We start from the raw sequence: 13,793 nt of genomic DNA, 5'->3' as shown, positions 1-13,793 counted from the left end.
ATCCATTGGGGACTGGGAGGGTAAATTTTTCATTTTTGAATGTCAACGGCCATATCACGTAGAACGCACCTGGTCTCGTCAGCTCCCAGAAGTTAAGTTACGTCGAGTCCCGTTAGTACTTGGAAGGGTGACCGCTTGGGAATACGGGATGTCGTTGGCGATGGATAGTTTGTTTTCATAACAAATTTCTTGACATTTTTTTTCAATCACGATGGTTACCAGTCCAAATTCGTAGATAAAAAATTGCAATGCCTTAGAGATAGGTTCAATTCATCTATAAGAATGATTCTGGATTAATTCCATTGAGAGTTTTTCAAAGTTTATCGCGTTTTTTAATCGCGATGGTTACCAGTCCAAATTCGTAGATCAAAAATTTCAATGACATAGGGATAGGTTCAATTCATCTATAGGAATGATTCTGGATGAATTTCATTGCGAGTTTTCAAAGTTGATCGCGCTTTTCATTCGCGATGGTTACCAGTCCAAATTCAATGAACAAACATTTCTGTCACTTTGAAGTGATTTTCTATTCATCCATTGGGACTGGGAGGGTAAATTTTCATTTTTGAATGTCAACGGCCATATCACTTAGAACGCACCTGGTCTCGTCAGCTCCCAGAAGTTAAGTTACGTCGAGTCCCGTTAGTGCTTGGAAGGGTGACCGCTTGGGAATACGGGATGTCGTTGGCGATGGATAGTTTGTTTTCAATAACAAATTTCTTGAAATTTTTTTTCAATCACGATGGTTACCAGTCCAATATCGTAGATGAAACATTTCAATGCCTTAGAGATAGGTTCAATTCATCTATAAGAATGATGTTTTTCAAATTTTATCGCGTTTTTTAATCGCAATGGTTACCAGTCCAAATTCGTAGATCAAAAATTTCAATGACATAGGGATAGGTTCAATTCATCTATAGGAATGATTCTGGATGACATTTCATTGCGAGTTTTTCAAGTTGATCGCGCTTTTTATTCGCGATGGTTACCAGTCCAAATTCAATGAACAAACATTTCTGTCACTTTGAAGTGATTTTCTATTCATCCATTGGGACTGGGAGGGTAAATTTTCATTTTTGAATGTCAACGGCCATATCACGTAGAACGCACCTGGTCTCGTCAGCTCCCAGAAGTTAAGTTACGTCGAGTCCCGTTAGTACTTGGAAGGGTGACCGCTTGGGAATACGGGATGTTGTTGGCGATGAATAGTTTGTTTTCAATAAAAAATTTCTTGAAATTTTTTTTTCATAACGATGGTTACCAGTCCAATTTCGTAGATGAAACATTTCAATGCCTTAGAGATAGGTTCAATTCATCTATAAGAATGATGTTTTTCAAATTTTATCGCGTTTTTTAATCGGCAATGGTTTACCAGGTCCAAATTCGTAGATCAAAAATTTCAATGACATAGGGATAGTTCAATTCATTTATAGGAATGATTCTGGATCAATTCCGTTGAGAGTTTGTCAAATTTATCGCGTTATTTAATCGCGATGGTTAACAGTCCAAATTCGTAGATCAAAAATTTCAATGACATAGGGATAGGTTCAATTCATCTATAGGAATGATTCTGGATGAATTTCATTGCGAGTTTTTCAAAGTTGATCGCGCTTTTTATTCGCGATGGTTACCAGTCCAAATTCAATGAACACAACATTTCTGTCACTTTGAAGTGATTTTCTATTCATCCATTGGGACTGGGAGGGTAAATTTTCATTTTTGAATGTCAACGGCCATATCACGTAGAACGCACCTGGTCTCGTCAGCTCCCAGAAGTTAAGTTACGTCGAGTCCCGTTAGTACTTGGAAGGGTGACCCGCTTGGAATACGGGATGTCGTTGGCGATGGATAGTTTGTTTTCAATAACAAATTTCTTGAAATTTTTTTTCAAATCACGATGGTTACCAGTCCAATTTCGTAGATGAAACATTTCAATGCCTTAGAGATAGGTTCAATTCATCTATAAGAATGATTCTGGATCAATTCCATTGAGAGATTGTCAAATTTTATCGCGTTATTTAATCGCGATGGTTAACAGTCCAAATTCGTAGATCAAAAATTTCAATGACATAGGGATAGGTTCAATTCATCTATAGGAATGATTCTGGGATGAATTTCATTGCGAGTTTTTTCAAAGTTGATCGCGCTTTTCATTCGCGATGGTTACCAGTCCAAATTCAATGAACAAACATTTCTGTCACTTTGAAGTGATTTTCTATTCATCCATTGGGACTGGGAGGGTAAATTTTCATTTTTGAATGTCAACGGCCATATCACTTAGAACGCACCTGGTCTCGTCAGCTCCCAGAAGTTAAGTTACGTCGAGTCCCGTTAGTGCTTGGAAGGGTGACCGCTTGGGAATACGGGATGTCGTTGGCGATGGATAGTTTTGTTTTCAATAACAAATTTCTTGAAATTTTTTTTCAATCACGATGGTTACCAGTCCAATTTCGTAGATGAAACATTTCAATGCCTTAGAGATAGGTTCAATTCATCTATAAGAATGATGTTTTTCAAATTTTATCGCGTTTTTTAATCGCAATGGTTACCAGTCCAAATTCGTAGATCAAAAATTTCAATGACATAGGGATAGGTTCAATTCATCTATAGAATGATTCTGGATGAATTTCATTGCGAGTTTTTCAAAGTTGATCGGCGCTTTTCATTCGCGATGGGTTACCAGTCCAAATTCAATGAACAAACATTTCTGTCACTTTGAAGTGATTTTCTATTCATCCATTGGGACTGGGAGGGTAAATTTTCATTTTTGAATGTCAACGGCCCATATCACTTAGAACGCACCTGGTCTCGTCAGCTCCCAGAAGTTAAGTTACGTCGAGTCCCGTTAGTGCTTGGAAGGGTGACCGCTTGGAATACGGGATGTCGTTGGCGATGGATAGTTTGTTTTCAATAACAAATTTCTTGAAATTTTTTTTCAATCACGATGGTTACCAGTCCAATTTACGTAGATGAAACATTTCAATGCCTTAGAGATAGGTTCAATCATCTATAAGAATGATGTTTTTCAAATTTTATCGCGTTTTGTAATCGCAATGGTTACCAGTCCAAATTCGTAGATCAAAAATTTCAATGACATAGGGATAGGTTCAATTCATCTATAGGAATGATTCTGGATGAATTTCATTGCGAGTTTTTCAAAGTTGATCGCGCTTTTCATTCGCGATGGTTACCAGTCCAAATTCAATGAACAAACATTTCTGTCACTTTGAAGTGATTTTCTATTCATCCATTGGGACTGGGGAGGGTAAATTTTCATTTTTGAATGTCAACGGCCATATCACTTAGAACGCACCTGGTCTCGTCAGCTCCCAGAAGTTAAGTTACGTCGAGTCCCGTAGTGCTTGGAAGGGTGACCGCTTGGGAATACGGGATGTCGTTGGCGATGGATAGTTTGTTTTCAATAACAAATTTCTTGAAATTTTTTTTCAATCACGATGGTTACCAGTCCAATTTCGTAGATGAAACATTTCACATGCCTTAGAGATAGGTTCAATTCATCTATAAGAATGATGTTTTTCAAATTTTATCGCGTTTTTTAATCGCAATGGTTACCAGTCCAAATTCGTAGATCAAAAATTTCAATGACATAGGGATAGGTTCAATTCATCTATAGGAATGATTCTGGATGAAATTTCATTGCGAGTTTTTCAAAGTTGATCGCGCTTTTTATTCGCGATGGTTACCAGTCCAAATTCAATGAACAAACATTTCTGTCACTTTGAAGTGATTTTCTATTCATCCATTGGGACTGGGAGGGTAAATTTCATTTTTGAATGTCAACGGCCATATCACGTAGAACGCACCTGGTCTCGTCAGCTCCCAGAAGTTAAGTTACGTCGAGTCCCGTTAGTACTTGGAAGGGTGACCGCTTGGGAATACGGGATGTCGTTGGCGATGGATAGTTTGTTTTCAATAACAAATTTCTTGAAATTTTTTTTCAATCACGATGGTTACCAGTCCAATTTCGTAGATGAAACATTTCAATGCCTTAGAGATAGGTTCAATTCATCTATAAGAATGATTCTGGATCAATTCCATTGAGAGTTTGTCAAATTTTATCGCGTTATTTAATCGCGATGGTTAACAGTCCAAATTCGTAGATCAAAAATTTCAATGACATAGGGATAGGTTCAATTCATCTATAGGAATGATTCTGGATGAATTTCATTGCGAGTTTTTCAAAGTTGATCGCGCTTTTCATTCGCGATGGTTACCAGTCCAAATTCAATGAACAAACATTTCTGTCACTTTGAAGTGATTTTCTATTCATCCATTGGGACTGGGAGGGTTAAATTTTCATTTTTGAATGTCAACGGCCATATCACTTAGAACGCACCTGGTCTCGTCAGCTCCCAGAAGTTAAGTTACGTCGAGTCCCGTTAGTGCTTGGAAGGGTGACCGCTTGGGAATACGGGATGTCGTTGGCGATGGATAGTTTGTTTTCAATAACAAATTTCTTGAAATTTTTTTTCAATCACGATGGTTACCAGTCCAATTTCGTAGATGAAACATTTCAATGCCTTAGAGATAGGTTCAATTCATCTATAAGAATGATGTTTTTCAAATTTTATCGCGTTTTTTAATCGCAATGGTTACCAGTCCAAATTCGTAGATCAAAAATTTCAATGACATAGGGATAGGTTCAATTCATCTATAGGAATGATTCTGGATGAATTTAATTGCGAGTTTTTCAAAGTTGATCGCGCTTTTTATTCGCGATGGTTACCAGTCCAAATTCAATGAACAAACATTTCTGTCACTTTGAAGTGATTTTCTATTCATCCATTGGGACTGGGAGGGTAAATTTTCATTTTTGAAATGTCAACGGGCCATATCACGTAGAACGCACCTGGTCTCGTCAGCTCCCAGAAGTTAAGTTACGTCGAGTCCCGTTAGTACTTGGAAGGGTGACCGCTTGGGAATACGGGATGTCGTTGGCGATGGATAGTTTGTTTTCAATAACAAATTTCTTGACATTATTTTTCAATCACGATGGTTACCAGTCCAATTTCGTAGATGAAACATTTCAATGCCTTAGAGATAGGGTTCAATTCATCTATAAGAATGATTCTGGATCAATTCCATTGAGAGTTTGTCAAATTTTATCGCGTTATTTAATCGCGATGGTTAACAGTCCAAATTCGTAGATCAAAAATTTCAATGACATAGGGATAGGTTCAATCATCTATAGGAATGATTCTGGATGAATTTCATTGCGAGTTTTTCAAAGTTGATCGCGCTTTTTATTCGCGATGGTTACCAGTCCAAATTCAATGAACAAACATTTCTGTCACTTTGAAGTGATTTTCTATTCATCCATTGGGACTGGGAGGGTAAATTTTCATTTTTGAATGTCAACGGCCATATCACGTAGAACGCACCTGGTCTCGTCAGCTCCCAGAAGTTAAGTTACGTCGAGTCCCGTTAGTACTTGGAAGGGTGACCGCTTGGGAATACGGATGTCGTTGGCGATGGATAGTTTGTTTTCAATAACAAATTTCTTGTAAATTTTTTTTCAATCACGATGGTTACCAGTCCAATTTCGTAGATGAAACATTTCAATGCCTTAGAGATAGGTTCAATTCATCTATAAGAATGATTCTGGATCAATTCCATTGAGAGTTTGTCAAATTTTATCGCGTTATTTAATCGCGATGGTTAACAGTCCAAATTCGTAGATCAAAAATTTCAATGACATAGGGATAGGTTCAATTCATCTATAGGAATGATTCTGGATGAATTTAATTGCGAGTTTTTCAAAGTTGATCGCGCTTTTTATTCGCGATGGTTACCAGTCCAAATTTCAATGAACAAACATTTCTGTCACTTTGAAGTGATTTTCTATTCATCCATTGGGACTGGGAGGGTAAATTTTCATTTTTGAATGTCAACGGGCCATATCACGTAGAACGCACCTGGTCTCGTCAGCTCCCAGAAGTTAAGTTACGTCGAGTCCCGTTAGTACTTGGAAGGGTGACCGCTTGGGAATACGGGATGTCGTTGGCGATGGATAGTTTGTTTTCAATAACAAATTTCTTGACATTTTTTTTCAATCACGATGGTTACCAGTCCAATTTCGTAGATGAAACATTTCAATGCCTTAGAGATAGGTTCAATTCATCTATAAGAATGATTCTGGATCAATTCCATTGAGAGTTTGTCAAATTTTATCGCGTTATTTAATCGCGATGGTTAACAGTCCAAATTCGTAGATCAAAAATTTCAATGACATAGGGATAGGTTCAATTCATCTATAGGAATGATTCTGGATGAATTTCATTGCGAGTTTTCAAAGTTGATCGCGCTTTTTATTCGCGATGGTTACCAGTCCAAATTCAATGAACAAACATTTCTGTCACTTTGGAAGTGATTTTCTATTCATCCATTGGGACTGGGAGGGTAAATTTTCATTTTTGAATGTCAACGTCCATATCACGTAGAACGCACCTGGTCTCGTCAGCTCCCAGAAGTTAAGTTACATCGAGTCCCGTTAGTACTTGGAAGGGTGACCGCTTGGGAATACGGGATGTCGTTGGCGATGGATAGTTTGTTTTCAATAACAAATTTCTTGAAATTTTTTTTCAATAACGATGGTTACTAGTCCAATTTCGTAGATGAAACATTTCAATGCCTTAGAGATAGGTTCAATGCATCTATAAGAATGATTCTGGATGAATTTCATTGCGAGTTTTTCAAAGTTGATCGCGCTTTTTATTCGCGATGGTTACCCAGTCCAAATTCAATGAACAAACATTTCTGTCACTTTGAAGTGATTTTCTATTCATCCATTGGGACTGGGAGGGTAAATTTTCATTTTTGAATGTCAACGGCCATATCACGTAGAACGCACCTGGTCTCGTCAGCTCCCAGAAGTTAAGTTACGTCGAGTCCCGTTAGTACTTGGAAGGGGTGACCGCTTGGGGAATACGGGATGTCGTTGGCGATGGATAGTTTGTTTTCAATAACAAATTTCTTGAAATTTTTTTTCAATAACGATGGTTACTAGTCCAATTTCGTAGATGAAACATTTCAATGCCTTAGAGATAGGTTCAATGCATCTATAAGAATGATTCTGGATCAATTCCATTGAGAAATTGTCAAATTTTATCGCGTTTTTTAATCGCAATGGTTACCAGTCCAAATTCCGTAGATCAAAAATTTCAATGACATAGGGATAGGTTCAATTCATCTATAGGAAATGATTCTGGATGAATTTCATTGCGAGTTTTTCAAAGTTGATCGCGCTTTTATTCGCGATGGTTACCAGTCCAAATTCAATGAACAAACATTTCTGTCACTTTGAAGTGATTTTCTATTCATCCATTGGGACTGGGAGGGTAAATTTTCATTTTTGAATGTCAACGGCCATATCACGTAGAACGCACCTGGTCTCGTCAGCTCCCAGATAGTTAAGTTACGTCGAGTCCCGTTAGTACTTGGAAGGGTGACCGCTTGGGAATACGGGATGTCGTTGGCGATGGATAGTTTGTTTTCAATAACAAATTTCTTGAAATTTTTTTTTCAATCACGATGGTTACCAGTCCAATTTCGTAGATGAAACATTTCAATGCCTTAGAGATAGGTTCAATTCATCTATAAGAATGATTCTGGATCAATTCCATTGGAGAGTTTGTCAAATTTTATCGCGTTATTTAATCGCGATGGTTAACAGTCCAAATTCCGTAGATCAAAAATTTCAATGACATAGGGATAGTTCAATTCATCTATAGGAATGATTCTGGATGAATTTCATTGCGAGTTTTTCAAAGTTGATCGCGGCTTTTTATTCGCGATGGTTACCAGTCCAAATTCAATGAACAAACATTTCTGTCACTTTGAAGTGATTTTCTATTCATCCATTGGGACTGGGAGGGTAAATTTTCATTTTTGAATGTCAACGGCCATATCACGTAGAACGCACCTGGTCTCGTCAGCTCCCAGAAGTTAAGTTACATCGAGTCCCGTTAGTACTTGGAAGGGTGACCGCTTGGGAATACGGGATGTCGTTGGCGATGGATAGTTTGTTTTCAATAACAAATTTCTTGAAATTTTTTTTCAATAACGATGGTTACTAGTCCAATTTCGTAGATGAAACATTTCAATGCCTTAGAGATAGGTTCAATGCATCTATAAGAATGATTCTGGATCAATTCCATTGAGAAATTGTCAAATTTTATCGCGTTTTTTAATCGCAATGGTTACCAGTCCAAATTCGTAGATCAAAAATTTCAATGACATAGGGATAGGTTCAATTCATCTATAGGAAATGATTCTGGATGAATTTAATTGCGAGTTTTTCAAAGTTGATCGCGCTTTTTATTCGCGATGGTTACCAGTCCAAATTCAATGAACAAACATTTCTGTCACTTTGATAGTGATTTTCTATTCATCCATTGGGACTGGGAGGGTAAATTTTCATTTTTGAATGTCAACGGCCATATCACGTAGAACGCACCTGGTCTCGTCAGCTCCCAGAAGTTAAGTTACGTCGAGTCCCGTTAGTACTTGGAAGGGGTGACCGCTTGGGTAATACGGGATGTCGTTGGCGATGGATAGTTTGTTTTCAATAACAAATTTCTTGAAATTTTTTTTCAATCACGATGGTTACCAGTCCAATTTCGTAGATGAAACATTTCAATGCCTTAGAGATAGGTTCAATTCATCTATAAGAATGATGTTTTTCAAATTTTATCGCGTTTTTTAATCGCAATGGTTACCAGTCCAAATTCGTAGATCAAAAATTTCAATGACATAGGGATAGTTCAATTCATCTATAGGTAATGATTCTGGATGAATTTCATTGCGAGTTTTTCAAAGTTGATCGCGCTTTTTATTCGCGATGGTTACCAGTCCAAATTCAATGAACAAACATTTCTGTCACTTTGAAGTGATTTTCTATTCATCCCATTGGGACTGGGAGGGTAAATTTTCATTTTTGAATGTCAACGGCCATATCACGTAGAACGCACCTGGTCTCGTCAGCTCCCCAGAAGTTAAGTTACGTCGAGTCCCGTTAGTACTTGGAAGGGTGACCGCTTGGAATACGGGATGTCGTTGGCGATGGATAGTTTGTTTTCAATAACAAATTTCTTGAAATTTTTTTTCAATCACGATGGTTACCAGTCCCAATTCGTAGATGAAACATTTCAATGCCTTAGAGATAGGTTCAATTCATCTATAAGAATGATTCTGTATCAATTCCATTGAGAGTTGTCAAATTTTTATCGCGTTATTAATCGCGATGGTTAACAGTCCAAATTCGTAGATCAAAAATTTCAATGACATAGGGATAGGTTCAATTCATCTATAGGAATGATTCTGGATGAATTTCATTGCGAGTTTTTCAAAGTTGATCGCGCTTTTTATTCGCGATGGTTACCAGTCCAAATTCAATGAACAAACATTTCTGTCACTTTGAAGTGATTTTCTATTCATCCCATTGGGGACTGGGAAGGGTAAATTTTCATTTTTGAATGTCAACGGACCATATCACGTAGAACGCACCTGGTCTCGTCAGCTCCCAGAAGTTAAGTTACATCGAGTCCCGTTAGTACTTGGAAGGGTGACCGCTTGGGAATACGGGATGTCGTTGGCGATGGATAGTTTGTTTTCAATAACAAATTTCTTGAAATTTTTTTTCAATAACGATGGTTACTAGTCCAATTTCGTAGATGAAACATTTCAATGCCTTAGAGATAGGTTCAATGCATCTATAAGAATGATTCTGGATCAATTCCATTGAGAAATTGTCAAATTTTATCGCGTTTTTTAATCGCAATGGTTACCAGTCCAAATTCGTAGATCAAAAATTTCAATGACATAGGGATAGGTTCAAATCATCTATAGGAATGATTCTGGATGAATTTAATTGCGAGTTTTTCAAAGTTGATCGCGCTTTTTATTCGCGATGGTTACCAGTCCAAATTCAATGAACAAACATTTCTGTCACTTTGAAGTGATTTTCTATTCATCCATTGGGACTGGGAGGGTAAATTTTCATTTATGAATGTCAACGGCCATATCACTAAGAACGCACCTGGTCTCGTCAGCTCCCAGAAGTTAAGTTACGTCGAGTCCCGTTAGTACTTGGAAGGGTGACCGCTTGGGAATACGGGATGTCGTTGGCGATGGATAGTTTGTTTTCAATAACAAATTTCTTGAAATTTTTTTTCAATCACGATGGTTACCAGTCCAATTTCGTAGATGAAACATTTCAATGCCTTAGAGATAGGTTCAATTCATCTATAAGAATGATGTTTTTCAAATTTTATCGCGTTTTTTAATCGCAATGGTTACCAGTCCAAATTCGTAGATCAAAAATTTCAATGACATAGGATAGGTTCAATTCATCTATAGGAATGATTCTGGATGAATTTCATTGCGAGTTTTTCAAAGTTGATCGCGCTTTTTATTCGCGATGGTTACCAGTCCAAATTCAATGAAAAAAACATTTCTGTCACTTTGAAGTGATTTTCTATTCATCCATTGGGACTGGGAGGGTAAATTTTCATTTTTGAATGTCAACGGCCATATAATAATAATAATAATAATAATAATGTAATACATATTTAACGTGCACTTTTACAAACAATATGGACAAAGGCACGGCATGACTTGGGGAAGAGGAAGCATATAAATTTCAGTTTTCAAAAGCAACACGACAGAGATGGGTTTTCAAGGAGGAGCGGAACTGTGCCAACGTTGTAGAAGATCTCACAGAAAAGGGCAATGCGTTCCAGATTGCTGGGCCAGCATATGAGAAGGAGGTGGAGCCATACTTCTTTGTTTTGATTCTTGGTACAACAAGCTCAGGACGGGAGGACAAACGACGAAGAGAACTAGGTGGCTCGTAGCGCGCGATAAGGGAAGTCAAATAGCTTGGTGCAGTACCATTTAGTGCAATAAAATTAATTGCCTAAATGGTACTGCACCAAGCTATTTGACTTCCCTTATCGCGCGCTACGAGCCACCTAGTTCTCTTCGTCGTTTGTCCTCCCGTCCTGAGCTTGTTGTACCAAGAATCAAAACAAAGAAGTATGGCTCCACCTCCTTCTCATATGCTGGCCCAGCAATCTGGAACGCATTGCCCTTTTCTGTGAGATCTTCTACAACGTTGGCACAGTTCCGCTCCTCCTTGAAAACCCCATCTCTGTCGTGTTGCTTTTGAAAACTGAAATTTATATGCTTCCTCTTCCCCAAGTCATTGCCGTGCCTTTGTCCATATTGTTTGTAAAAGTGCACGTTAAATATGTATTACATTATTATTATTATTATTATTATTATATGGCCGTTGACATTCAAAAATGAAAATTTACCCTCCCAGTCCCAATGGATGAATAGAAAATCACTTCAAAGTGACAGAAATGGTTTTTCATTGAATTTGGACTGGTAACCATCGCGAATAAAAAGCGCGATCAACTTTGAAAAACTCGCAATGAAATTCATCCAGAATCATTCCTATAGATGAATTGAACCTATCCCTATGTCATTGAAATTTTTGATCTACGAATTTGGACTGGTAACCATTGCGATTAAAAAACGCGATAAAATTTGAAAAACATCATTCTTATAGATGAATTGAACCTATCTCTAAGGCATTGAAATGTTTCATCTACGAAATTGGACTGGTAACCATCGTGATTGAAAAAAAATTTCAAGAAATTTGTTATTGAAAACAAACTATCCATCGCCAACGACATCCCGTATTCCCAAGCGGTCACCCTTCCAAGTACTAACGGGACTCGACGTAACTTAACTTCTGGGAGCTGACGAGACCAGGTGCGTTCTTAGTGATATGGCCGTTGACATTCAAAAATGAAAATTTACCCTCCCAGTCCCAATGGATGAATAGAAAATCACTTCAAAGTGACAGAAATGTTTGTTCATTGAATTTGGACTGGTAACCATCGCGAATAAAAAGCGCGATCAACTTTGAAAAACTCGCAATTAAATTCATCCAGAATCATTCCTATAGATGAATTGAACCTATCCCTATGTCATTGAAATTTTTGATCTACGAATTTGGACTGGTAACCATTGCGATTAAAAAACGCGATAAAATTTGACAATTTCTCAATGGAATTGATCCAGAATCATTCTTATAGATGCATTGAACCTATCTCTAAGGCATTGAAATGTTTCATCTACGAAATTGGGACTAGTAACCATCGTTATTGAAAAAAAATTTCAAGAAATTTGTTATTGAAAACAAACTATCCATCGCCAACGACATCCCGTATTCCCAAGCGGTCACCCTTCCAAGTACTAACGGGACTCGATGTAACTTAACTTCTGGAGCTGACGAGACCAGGTGCGTTCTACGTGATATGGCCGTTGACATTCAAAAATGAAAATTTACCCTCCCAGTCCCAATGGATGAATAGAAAATCACTTCAAAGTGACAGAAATGTTGTTCATTGAATTTGGACTGGTAACCATCGCGAATAAAAAGCGCGATCAACTTTGAAAAACTCGCAATGAAATTCATCCAGAATCATTCCTATAGATGAATTGAACCTATCCCTATGTCATTGAAATTTTTGATCTACGAATTTGGACTGTTAACCATCGCGATTAAATAACGCGATAAAATTTGACAAACTCTCAATGGAATTGATCCAGAATCATTCTTATAGATGAATTGAACCTATCTCTAAGGCATTGAAATGTTTCATCTACGAAATTGGACTGGTAACCATCGTGATTGAAAAAAAATTTCAAGAAATTTGTTATTGAAAACAAACTATCCATCGCCAACGACATCCCGTATTCCCAAGCGGTCACCCTTCCAAGTACTAACGGGACTCGACGTAACTTAACTTCTGGGAGCTGACGAGACCAGGTGCGTTCTACGTGATATGGCCGTTGACATTCAAAAATGAAAATTTACCCTCCCAGTCCCAATGGATGAATAGAAAATCACTTCAAAGTGACAGAAATGTTTGTTCATTGAATTTGGACTGGTAACCATCGCGAATAAAAAGCGCGATCAACTTTGAAAAACTCGCAATGAAATTCATCCAGAATCATTCCTATAGATGAATTGAACCTATCCCTATGTCATTGAAATTTTTGATCTACGAATTTGGACTGGTAACCATTGCGATTAAAAAACGCGATAAAATTTGAAAAACATCATTCTTATAGATGAATTGAACCTATCTCTAAGGCATTGAAATGTTTCATCTACGAAATTGGACTGGTAACCATCGTGATTGAAAAAAAATTTCAAGAAATTTGTTATTGAAAACAAACTATCCATCGCCAACGACATCCCGTATTCCCAAGCGGTCACCCTTCCAAGTACTAACGGGACTCGACGTAACTTAACTTCTGGGAGCTGACGAGACCAGGTGCGTTCTACGTGATATGGCCGTTGACATTCAAAAATGAAAATTTACCCTCCCAGTCCCAATGGATGAATAGAAAATCACTTCAAAGTGACAGAAATGTTTGTTCATTGAATTTGGACTGGTAACCATCGCGAATAAAAAGCGCGATCAACTTTGAAAAACTCGCAATTAAATTCATCCAGAATCATTCCTATAGATGAATTGAACCTATCCCTATGTCATTGAAATTTTTGATCTACGAATTTGGACTGGTAACCATTGCGATTAAAAAACGCGATAAAATTTGACAATTTCTCAATGGAATTGATCCAGAATCATTCTTATAGATGCATTGAACCTATCTCTAAGGCATTGAAATGTTTCATCTACGAAATTGGACTAGTAACCATCGTTATTGAAAAAAAATTTCAAGAAATTTGT

The 13,793-nt window shown here is 37.5% G+C and overlaps 24 pseudogenes; 20 read left to right on the top strand and 4 right to left on the bottom strand.

Moving 5' to 3' along the window:
- Window positions 1-41: 41 nt before the first annotated feature.
- On the top strand, window positions 42-160 carry LOC124332297 (annotated as a pseudogene).
- Window positions 161-571: 411 nt separating this feature from the next.
- Window positions 572-690, top strand: LOC124329911 (annotated as a pseudogene).
- Window positions 691-1,082: 392 nt separating this feature from the next.
- On the top strand, window positions 1,083-1,201 carry LOC124333539 (annotated as a pseudogene).
- A 524-nt stretch (window positions 1,202-1,725) lies between these two features.
- On the top strand, window positions 1,726-1,844 carry LOC124335273 (annotated as a pseudogene).
- Window positions 1,845-2,260: 416 nt separating this feature from the next.
- On the top strand, window positions 2,261-2,379 carry LOC124329910 (annotated as a pseudogene).
- Window positions 2,380-2,773: 394 nt separating this feature from the next.
- LOC124330603 lies at window positions 2,774-2,892 on the top strand (annotated as a pseudogene).
- A 393-nt stretch (window positions 2,893-3,285) lies between these two features.
- On the top strand, window positions 3,286-3,403 carry LOC124330321 (annotated as a pseudogene).
- Window positions 3,404-3,796: 393 nt separating this feature from the next.
- On the top strand, window positions 3,797-3,915 carry LOC124332296 (annotated as a pseudogene).
- Window positions 3,916-4,329: 414 nt separating this feature from the next.
- On the top strand, window positions 4,330-4,448 carry LOC124329909 (annotated as a pseudogene).
- Window positions 4,449-4,841: 393 nt separating this feature from the next.
- Window positions 4,842-4,961, top strand: LOC124335539 (annotated as a pseudogene).
- A 413-nt stretch (window positions 4,962-5,374) lies between these two features.
- On the top strand, window positions 5,375-5,492 carry LOC124335294 (annotated as a pseudogene).
- A 415-nt stretch (window positions 5,493-5,907) lies between these two features.
- LOC124335538 lies at window positions 5,908-6,027 on the top strand (annotated as a pseudogene).
- Window positions 6,028-6,440: 413 nt separating this feature from the next.
- Window positions 6,441-6,559, top strand: LOC124335288 (annotated as a pseudogene).
- Window positions 6,560-6,843: 284 nt separating this feature from the next.
- On the top strand, window positions 6,844-6,964 carry LOC124330274 (annotated as a pseudogene).
- Window positions 6,965-7,378: 414 nt separating this feature from the next.
- Window positions 7,379-7,498, top strand: LOC124335473 (annotated as a pseudogene).
- A 416-nt stretch (window positions 7,499-7,914) lies between these two features.
- LOC124335039 lies at window positions 7,915-8,033 on the top strand (annotated as a pseudogene).
- Window positions 8,034-8,448: 415 nt separating this feature from the next.
- Window positions 8,449-8,569, top strand: LOC124330330 (annotated as a pseudogene).
- A 393-nt stretch (window positions 8,570-8,962) lies between these two features.
- LOC124330372 lies at window positions 8,963-9,081 on the top strand (annotated as a pseudogene).
- Window positions 9,082-9,496: 415 nt separating this feature from the next.
- On the top strand, window positions 9,497-9,616 carry LOC124329987 (annotated as a pseudogene).
- Window positions 9,617-10,029: 413 nt separating this feature from the next.
- LOC124329754 lies at window positions 10,030-10,148 on the top strand (annotated as a pseudogene).
- A 1,560-nt stretch (window positions 10,149-11,708) lies between these two features.
- On the bottom strand, window positions 11,709-11,827 carry LOC124329753 (annotated as a pseudogene).
- A 414-nt stretch (window positions 11,828-12,241) lies between these two features.
- On the bottom strand, window positions 12,242-12,359 carry LOC124330302 (annotated as a pseudogene).
- A 412-nt stretch (window positions 12,360-12,771) lies between these two features.
- LOC124332294 lies at window positions 12,772-12,890 on the bottom strand (annotated as a pseudogene).
- Window positions 12,891-13,282: 392 nt separating this feature from the next.
- Window positions 13,283-13,401, bottom strand: LOC124332293 (annotated as a pseudogene).
- Window positions 13,402-13,793: the final 392 nt, after the last annotated feature.

The sequence above is a fragment of the Daphnia pulicaria genome, chromosome 3, assembly GCF_021234035.1.
Source record: "Daphnia pulicaria isolate SC F1-1A chromosome 3, SC_F0-13Bv2, whole genome shotgun sequence".
NCBI lineage: Eukaryota > Metazoa > Arthropoda > Branchiopoda > Diplostraca > Daphniidae > Daphnia > Daphnia pulicaria.
The sequence above is the reverse complement of the archived record's forward strand: the minus strand, read 5'-3'. Positions and strand labels throughout refer to the sequence as shown.